Here is a 9,294-nt window from a genome sequence, read left to right as displayed (position 1 = left end):
GGAGGTTTACCGCATTCACTCAGCAAATTATCTTGAGATTTATTCATGTTATTATAATTTTCATTCCTTTTCATTACTGAGAAGTATTTTATGAATACAATGTTTTTACTGCTCACTGGGTGATCAACATTTGGGTTGTTTCTAATTTGGGCAATTACAGATTAAGCTGCCTATGAACCTACATTTCTTTTTTTCTTAGGTACATGTATGGGATTTGAATTATTGGAATGGCTAGATCGTGGTGTTTAATTTTTTAAGAAATTAATACTCACTTCTCAAAGTGGTGATGCTATTTGGTTTCCAACAGCAGTGGACTGGAGTTCCAGTTTATCTACATCCTGGCCAGCATTAACTATAGCCAGTCTGTTTAACTATTCTGATTTGTATGCGTACTATATGTGTGGGCATTATTTTTAATTTTCATTTCTCCAGTGACCTGTGATGTATATTTTTATTATTAGACATCTTTAATTATTTTTGAATGAAATAAAATATTCTTGTTCATTTTTTATTGCAATGTTAAGTTTTTATAATTGGATTTTGAGAATCCCCTGTGTATTCTACATATGAATTCTTTTCCAGATACTTGCTTTACAAGTCCCCTTCCTGGAGTATGTGACCCCTTCCTGACCATTTTCTTAAAGTGATCATTTGAAAATTAATTCTAAATTTTGGTGATGTTCAGTTTATTTTTTCTATTGAGTAAGGTGAATTTGCTGTCACAGCTTTTTTGTATATCACTAACACCATTTGTTGAAAGGTTATCTTTTTTTGGAGGGGGGGGCGGTACTGAGGCTTGAACTCGGGGCTTGTGCACTGTCCCTCAGCCTTTTCACTCAAGGCTAGCACTTTACCACTTGAACCACAGCTCTACTTCAGGATTTTTGCAGGTTAGTTGGAGATAAAAGTCTCAGGGACTTTTCTGCCTGGACTGGCTTTGGATCATAGCTTCAGATCTCAGCCTACTGAGTAGCTAGATTTACAGATGTGAGCCACCAATGCCTTGCAAAAAGTTATCATTTGTCAAAAATCATTTGCCTTGTCTTCACACCTCTGACAAAATTCCATTTTTCTCTGTGTATTTTATTTCTGCACTCCTTACGCTTGTCCAATGATATATATAGTATGTATTATAAAATATGTACATATTATACATGCTACATATTGTATATAATACATACTATAAAACATATAGGATATATGACATATTACTTTACATATATGTGCTATATAATATACAGATATACAGTAATACACATATGTGTTTGTGTGTATGTATGTATATATAGGGCCCAAATATTTTTACTGGTAAATCCTACCAGATCTGGAGAGAAGAAATAATACTAAATAGACAATATTTTTTTTTCTCTTTTGTCAGTTGTGGGGCTTGAACTCAGGGCCTGGGCTCTGTCCCTGAGCCTCTTTGTGCTCAAGGCTACCACTTGAGCCACAGCGCCACTTCCGGCTTTTTCTGTTTATGTGGTATTGAGGAATCGAACCCAGAGCTTCATGCATGTTAGGCAAGCACTCTACCACTAAGCCACATTCCCAGCCCCAGACAATTTTTTAAAAACTCACTCTCAGGGTAAACATCAAATTCAGACAAAGACTAAATAAGCATAAAGTACCACATACTAATGTAGCTCATACTTACAGAAGCAAAAATTGTAAACAAAATCTTAAGAAGTATATATACCATATATGTATACCATATATATACACACCATATACATGCAATTATAGATTATATAGTAATATAATTTATGTGTTTATATATTAATATTAGCTTTAGAATTGAATATGAATTTCTACATAAATTTCTGCTGATATTTTGATTGAATATGTGGATCCATTTGAGGGAGAATTGAGCCTTCTGAAGCATGAAAAAGTGTGTTTTGTATATTTTATATATCTTTCCATTTATCTTGTCTTTCAGTTTTTTCTAGGTATGTCTTTTATTTAATCCAGTCATATTTTTTATTGGATTTTTTTTCCAGTCCTGGGGCTTGAACTCAGGGCCTGAGCATTGTCCCTAGCTTCTGTTTGCTCAAGGATAGCACTCTACCATTTGAGCCACAGCACCACTTCCAGCTTTTTCTGTATATGTGGTATCGAGGAATTGAACCCAGGGCTTCATTCATGATGTGCAAGCACTCTACTACTAGGACACATTCCCAGCACCCATATTTTTGGTGTTTTAAAGTACATTAAATTTGAAATTAATTTAACTCTTTAGTTACAAACAATGCTATATAGAATTGTTTTGTGTTTGGCATACTGGTTTTGTAACTTGCAAATTTGCTATACTCATTTCTTTTCTACCAACCTTTTAATATTCCTCTAAAATTTTTTGGTTTTTTTTGCCAGTCCTAGGCCTTGGACTCAGGGGCTGAGCACTGTCCCTGGCTTCTTTTGCTCAAGGCTAGCACTCTGCCACTTGAGCCACAGCGCCACTTCTGGCCATCTTCTGTATATGTGGTGCTGGGGAATCGAACCAAGGGCTTCAAGCACTCTTGCCACTAGCCCATATCCCTAGCCCTTGTCCCTGGCTTCTTTTTGCTTAAGGCTAGCACTCTACCACTTGAGCCACAGCGCCACTTCTGGCTTTTTCTGTATATGTGGTGCTGAGGAGTCAAACCCAGGGCTTCATGTATACAAGGCAAGCACTTTACCACTAGGCCACATTCCCAGCCCTCTGAACATTTTTTTTTAAACATAAAAGATCATGCCATCCTTGAGCAGACTGTTTTACTGCTGCTTTTAATCTGAGTGGCTTATTTCTTTTTCTTGCCTGACTGGTTGGATAGCTCTCCATTGCAGTGCTGAATAGCACTTGATAAGAGTAGAGGTCATTATTTTGTTCCTGGTTTTAAAGAAAACAGTTCTTTTATCAAGTATGATAGTTGATAAATATATACACATTACATATTTTTTATCAAGTTAAGTTCCTCCTTTCTACTTGTAGTTTGCTAAGAATTTTTTCTTTTATCAGGAGTGCTCTTTAGGTTTTGTTATATGTGGTTGACAATTATATTTAATTTTCTAAACATTTAACAAAACACATTGATATTTATTTAACAGGTATGTATAACAAGTGTATTAAAATTGTAGGTAGCTAACAATTATCTTCTGCCTCTATTGAGATCCTCATGTGCCTTCTTTTTTTTTTTAGTTTGTGAAAATGATTTGCTGGGGCTAGGTACATGGTCTAGTGGTAGAGTGCTCACCTTGAGCAAAAAGAAGCCAGGGACAGTGCTCAGGCCCTGAGTTTAAGCCCCAGGACTGGCAAAAAAAAAAAGAAAAAAGAAAGAAAATGATTTGCTAATAACAGTGATTGGATTTTTGAGGTTAAACCAACTCTTTCTGGGATTAATTCCCTTCGTTCTGATATACTTCTGGACTTGTTAAAAAATTTGTAATTTTTTTGCATCTGTATAAGCTACATTAGTATGTGGTACTTTATTCTTTGTCTGAATTTGATGTTAAGCCTAATAGAGTGAGTTAAAAAATTTGTGTCTAGTTAGTATGTCTTCTCTCCAGGTCCGGTAGAATTTACCAGTAAATACATTTGGGTTTGGAGTTTTTTTTTGTGAGAAGAAAAATATCAGCATGGTATTTATACTTTTTTTTTTTTTTTGCCAGTCTTGGGGCTTGAACTCAGGGCCTGGGCACTGTCCCTGAGCTTCTTTTGCTCAAGGTTTGCACTCTACCACTTGAGCCACAGTGCCACTTCTGGCTTTTTCTATTTATGTGGTGCTGAGGAATTGAACCCAGGGCTTCATGCATGCTTGGCAAGCACTCTACCACTAAGCCACATTCCCAGCCCTGGTATTTATACATTTTTAAGCAAAGATATTTAAGTTGTCTATATCTTCTTGAGTGATCTTGGTTAATCTGTCATGCACAGAATTTGTCCATTTCATCTAAGTAATTCAATAGGCACAAAATTGTTCATAATATTTCTTTAATATCTGTAAAACCTATAGTAGTATAATATCTCTCATTCTTGACCCCAGACAGATTATAAATTTTATTTATCTCAAATAAGGTTTTAAATTGGTTTTCGGTATTTTACAAAATATTTTATGGCTTTCTATTGTATAGATTTTGCTCTTTTTTTGGTTTACTGATTTAAATTTTCCTGTCACTCCTTCCTCTTTTTCCCCTCTCTCCTCTTCCCATCTCTCCTTGTTCTCTCTCTCTCTCTCTCTCTCTCTCTCTCTCTCTCTCTCTCTCTCTCTCTCTCTCTCTCTCTTTCTCTCTCGGTAGTTGAGGTTCTTGCTATAAGACTTTCCTTTTAGTGTCATAAATTTCCCTTAGTATTGCTTTTTTGCATTCTACAAATTATAATATGTTCTCTAGTTTCATTCCGTTCAAAATATCTTAGAATTTTGTATCCTTTTTTCTAGATTTTTATTCTTTATCCATAGATTGTTTACATGTGTTAACTTTTTTTTTTGGCCAGTCCTGGGGCTTGGACTCAGGGCCTGAGCACTGTCCCTGGCTTCTTTTTGCTCAAGGCTAGCACTCTGCCACTTGAGCCACAGCGCCACTTCTGGCCATTTTCTGTATATGTGGTGCTGGGGAATTGAACCCAGGGCCTCATGTATACGGGGCAAGCACTCTTGCCACTAGACCATATCCCCAGCCCTTAGTTAACTTTTCAAGTTCTTTTGTTATTGATCTGTTTGTTTTAACTTGAATGTATATTTTGAGGTGTTATGTAGTCAGTGCTGGTCTCAACATTTTTGTCCTCCTGCCTTACCATCCCTAGTGCTGAGATTACAGGTGCATGTCACTATGCCCAACTTTTGTGATTTACAATTTCATTTCAATTGTGATTTGGTCTTTTCAGCTTTAAGATTTGTTTTTATGACCCAGAATATGGTTTATCTTGGTGAATATTCAAAGTATATCTGAGAACAATATACATTTTGCTTTTAGTGTGTGTAATATTTTGTACGTATCAGGTGGGTCCAGTTGGCTAATAATGTTGTTCTTATCTTTCTTGACTTTTCTCCCTACTTGTAAAATTAATTATTGAGAGAGGGCTACTGACATCTTTTGGCTATAATTGTAGAATGTATTCTTTTGTCTAAAATTTAATATATTCCCCTACCTTTCTTTTGGTATCTTTTCCATACTTTCACTATTACTATATTTCCCATACTTTTACTATTAACTTATTTTATCATTATATTTTAAATGTTTTCTCCTAGCTACTCAGAAGGATGAGATCTGAGGATCACAATTTGAAGCCAGCCTGCACAGTTATGTCCATGAGACTCTTATCTCCAATTAATAACAGAAAAAGCTGGAAGTGGAGCTGTGGATCAAGTAGTGGAGTACTAGCCTTAAGCCCAAAGAAGCTCAAGGACAGAGCCTAGGCCCTGAGTTTAAATTCTAGGACTAGGGAAAACCAAAACAAAACACTTTTCTTGCAGGTAGCATATAGTTTACCATTACTATTTTATCCAATCTGACCAAACAACATACTGTGGGTTTTGAATAGGAAATCTGGATATGTTTATATTATTGTTTATAAATTTTATGAGCACATGTTAGGAATTCTACAATGTGTTAGTCCTTTTGAGTTAAACTTTTTTAAAGTTTCAGAGAACAAAATTTATTATTATTATTATTATTATTATTATTTTTGCCAGTCGTGGGGCTTGAACTCAGGGCCTGAGCACTGTCCTTGAACTTTTCTGTGCTCAAGGCTAGCACTCTACCACTTGAGCCACAGCACCACTTCTGGCTTTTTCTGTTTGTGTGGTACTGAGGAATCGGGCCCACGGCTTTATGCATTCTAGGCAACACTCTACCACCAAGCCACATTCCCATCCCAAAAATTTATCTTTTTTGGTGGGAAGTGGGAGAGTAGGTAGGTTGAGAATCACTATGTAGCCCAGGCAAGAATATCTTCTAAAATGTGATTTCATGTTATTCAATTGCCTAGCAATCCAGATGTAGCTTTACTGCAAAAGAGAGTATTTCTGTTCTTCTGAAGTGAGGCAATCTTCAATTTTGCTTAAGTTAAATTCTAGGAGTATGTGTGACTATTTGAATAAGGTTTGAATTATTCAAGTATTCAATACTGCCAGAAATGAACTTATTTTATATTCCTTAAATAATTTTAAATCTTGAGTGCAGGTAACCACCTTAGTTCCCTTACTTGCATTTTCTTTACTGTTCTTTAAATGTGGATATTTATATTTAAGAAATGTTATTCCTAGAATATTTGGAACCTAAAAAAAAACACCCTCAACACAAGAGAGTAAATTGGTTGATGTCTATGAAATAGCTTAACCTATTAATAAATATTTTGCTTTTGATTGCTCAGGACCACTCCTATAAAACAGTTCTTAGAATGGTGGTTCTAACACAGGAACTTTTACTCAGAAATCCTTCAACAAAACAGCTATTCTCTTTGAAATTTAGCTTTCTTACTCAATACAGTCCTACAGAAATACACGTTAGAATAAGCCATGGCAGAATGGCATAGGATATCACTATAATGAAAATAGATTAAATAAATTCTTTATCCCAGGAACAAGTCTAATTTATCACATTTGTTTATTTTGAGAGTTGTAGCAAAGTAAATGCATAATTGGAGATCTGAACTAGTGGTCAGTAAAGGAATGGGGATTTAAATATTTATTTTAGAAACTGATGTTTCTACCCTGGTGTCAATGGCTCACACCTGTAATCCTAGTTACTCAGGAGACTGAGATGCGAGTAAGAAGCCAGACCTCAGCAGACAAGCCCTGAGACTCTGAGCTACAGTTAACCAACAAAAAGCAGGAGTGGAGGTGTGGCTCAAGTGGTAGAATGCCAGCTTTGAGAGAAAAAGCCTAGCAAGAGAATGAAGTCCTGAGTTCAATCACCAATACTAGAAAACAACACAAAACAAAACCAAAGCTGGATATTTATATGACTGAGAAAAGTGATTTTGCTGCTGCTTGATAAAGTCAATGAGGAGACAGAATGACAGGAGAAGCAAGAGCCTACAATGACTAAAGAATGGAAAAGTGGGAGCCTGAACTCTTTCATCTCCAGGTTGTTGAGTTCCAAATATAGAAAAGGAATAAATAAGAGAGAGACTGATTAGAGAGTGGAGGAATCTTACTGTGTGTTCTGGGAACAGTGAAGTTCTAGCAACTGAGATGCACCTTTTAATGTCTGCTGTTTCTGGGCATGGTGCTGGCAAGGACCAAAAGGAGAAAAACACTAAGCAGAATTTTAAAAAAAATTTTTGTTTTTCTTGCCAGCCCTGGGGCATGGACTCAGGGCCTGAGCACTGTCCCTGGCTTCTTTTTTTGCTCAAGGCTAACACTCTACCTCTTACCACGGTGCCACTTCTGGCCTTTTTCTATATATGTGGTGCTGAGGAATCGAACTCAGGGCTTCATGTATACGAGGCAAGCACTTTACCTCTAGGCCATATTCCCAGTCCCTAAGCAGAATTTTTTTGTCAAGCCTTTTTATGTTGTTCCAACCACCCTATCGGGTGTCTCCAGATCTAGAGAAGAGTTGTGTTTTCAGCTCCAGTAGTCTTCAAGTCCTGGAAAAGTAACCTAGGAAACTGTCAGCATTACAAACCAGGGAGCAGAGGTGCTACTTACAGCAACACGCTAATGGTATACTGCTCAGCTTTGTGTTCTCCAAAGTTATGGTGATTTTTTGAATGTTTCTCTATTTTATTTATTTTTAAAACTTTTATTGTCAAGGTGAAGTACAGAGGGGTTACAGTTACATACATTAGGTAGTGAGTACATTTCTTGTCCAACCCCCTTCCTCATTTTTCTCTCATCTTCCCTCCTCCCCAATTTACCCACCCCTGAATTGTACAGTTTACACCATATTGTCTTGTAAGTATTGCTGTTTCATTGCTTTGCCTTTTACCCTTTGTCTCACCATTTTTAGTGTTTCCCTTCACTTCCCTAATTCAGGCATATATAAAATACCCAGGGTACCAGAATCAAATGCCATGACAATATAGGCTAAATCATAAGGAAGATCAACAGAAAGGGGAAATAATTTCATATAGTACATTGAAAATAACATCAATGATAAACTACTTGTTTCCATATTTTGGAGATTATTTCTTTTAGCGTCATGTGATCATATGTACATAACTAGAGTGAGTTATCGTGATCATCTGCTAGGACTATCCTAGACATATACTAATTATTTACCAATAAGGGTGCTCATAGAGTTTGTTTCTTTGGGTCTGGCTCATTTTACTTAGTATGATTTTTTCTATGTCATTCCATTTTATTATAAATAGGGCAATGTCATTCTTTCTGATAGAAAATGGGGCAATGTCATTCTTTCTGATAGAAGCATAGAATTCCATTGTGTATATATACCACCGTTTCTTTCTTTCTTTTCTTTTTTTTTTTTTTTTTTTTTTTGCCAGTCCTGGGCCTTGGACTCAGGGCCTGAGCACTGTCCCTGGCTTCTTCTTGCTCAAGGCTAGCACTCTGCCACTTGAGCCACAGTACCACTTCTGGCCATTTTCTATATATGTGGTGCTGGGGAATCAAACCCAGGGCTTCATGTATACGAGGCAAGCACTCTTGCCACTAGGCCATATTCCCAGCCCCTGTTTCTTTTTTTTTTGGCCAGTCCTGGGCCTTGGACTCAGGGCCTGAGCACTGTCCCTGGCTTCTTCCCGCTCAAGGCTAGCACTCTGCCACTTGAGCCACAGTGCCGCTTCTGGCCGTTTTCTGCATATGTGGTGCTGGGGAATCGAACCTAGGGCCTCGTGTATCCGAGGCAGGCACTCTTGCCACTAGGCTATATCCCCAGCCCCCAGCCCCTGTTTCTTGATCTATTCATCTACTGAGGGGCATCTGGGTTGGTTCCATATTTTAGCTATGGTAAAGAATGCTGCTATTAATGTGGTTGTGCTGGTAGCTTTATAGTCTTGTTTGTGATTCTTTGTGTAAATGCCCAGAAGTGAGATTTCTGGGTCACAGGGGAGCTCTATGTTTAGGTTTTTGAGGAACCTCCACACTGCTTTCCAGAGTGGTTGAACAAGTTTATATTGCCAAGTTATGGTGATTTTTAAGGCAACTAAAACCAAATGATATTTAGGGAAATATACTGACATTCAATTCCTAGATATGCCATTTTTTATATTATGTAAATTTTACAACTTGTTTAGAGCAGTTAAATAAGCCATTTTATACACAAAATGGTATATAGCCTTTAAAAATACCTAATCTTGGACTGGGAATGTGGCTTAGTGATAGAGTGCTTACCTAGCATGCAAGAAGCCCTGGGTTC

Source organism: Perognathus longimembris, chromosome 10, assembly GCF_023159225.1.
Source record: "Perognathus longimembris pacificus isolate PPM17 chromosome 10, ASM2315922v1, whole genome shotgun sequence".
NCBI classification, from domain to species: domain Eukaryota; kingdom Metazoa; phylum Chordata; class Mammalia; order Rodentia; family Heteromyidae; genus Perognathus; species Perognathus longimembris.
Note: the sequence above shows the minus strand (reverse complement) of the source record.